The sequence below is a fragment of the Echinops telfairi genome, unplaced genomic scaffold (assembly GCF_000313985.2).
Source record: "Echinops telfairi isolate 266 unplaced genomic scaffold, ASM31398v2 ScPeMD7_1957;HRSCAF=2489, whole genome shotgun sequence".
NCBI lineage: Eukaryota > Metazoa > Chordata > Mammalia > Afrosoricida > Tenrecidae > Echinops > Echinops telfairi.
In genome coordinates, this window is record NW_022105855.1 from 3,448,219 (window position 1) to 3,449,368 (window position 1,150).

Below are 1,150 nucleotides of genomic sequence, written 5' to 3' on the forward strand. Positions count from 1 at the left end.
TGCAATTGCCTATATCAGAACTCCATTCTTTCAATGGCAGACTTAAATTTTATGATACAGATATACCTCATTTTGTTTGTTCTTCTGACCATTGATAGCACTTTGGTTGTTTCCACTGTTTGGTTACTATGAATTTTGCTGTCATGATCAGTAGGCACAGGTATCTGAATTTATGCTTTCAGTTATTTTGGTCACATTCTAAACAGTGAGATGTATTGGTCATACAAGGATTCTATACATACCTTTTTACAGAACTGCCTGTTTTCACAGCAGCTACACAACTTTCCATTTCCTTCAGCTATGTATGAGGGTCCCAGGCTTTCCATATCTTTCTCAATACTGGCACTTTTCTGCCTTTGTTTTTGTTCAGATAATAGCTCTCCAAGTGACTTACAAGCATGATTGCATTATGGTTTTGATTTGCACCTCGCTAATGATTTATAGTGTTGGGCATGTTTTCATGTGCTTATTAGTCATTTGTAGATCTTCTTTGTAGAAATGTTTATTCAAGTCCTTCGCACATCCACAAAATTGAGTTGTTGGTTCTTTTACTCTTGAGGCGTAGGAGTTCTTTGTATAGTCTGGTTATTAAGTTCTTATCACATGTATGTTTCTGAAATAATGTCTCTCATTCTCTAGGTTACCTCTTCAATATTTTGAGTAAGTCCTTTGTTGTAGAAAAGTGTTAAATACTGTGGAACTAACTTTGACATATTCAAAAATTTATTTCCTTGCTGTTCATGCTTTTTATGTCCTGCCTAAAATCCACTGCCAAATTTAATGTTGTCAAATTCGCCCTTATTTTTCCTATGCCTTATATTGTTTTAGCTCTAACATGTGTGTCTATGATCCATTTTGAGATAATTTTTGTGTATGGTCTAAATGCATCCATAAACATATGCATATCCTAGTGTTTCAGCATCATTTGTTGAAAGCAAGCAGTCAAACAAACAAAGTAACAAGAACCACAAACATTACCCTAGTGAAGTGACCCAGTGCCTGTGTTAGTCTGGGTAGACCAGAGAAACAAATCCAGGGAGACACTCAGAGTATAGTGTATAAAAAAACTTTATATAATGAGTAATTGTACATTAAGAGAACATCCCAGTCCAGTCCAGGTCAAGTCCATAAATCTGATATTAGCCCTTAT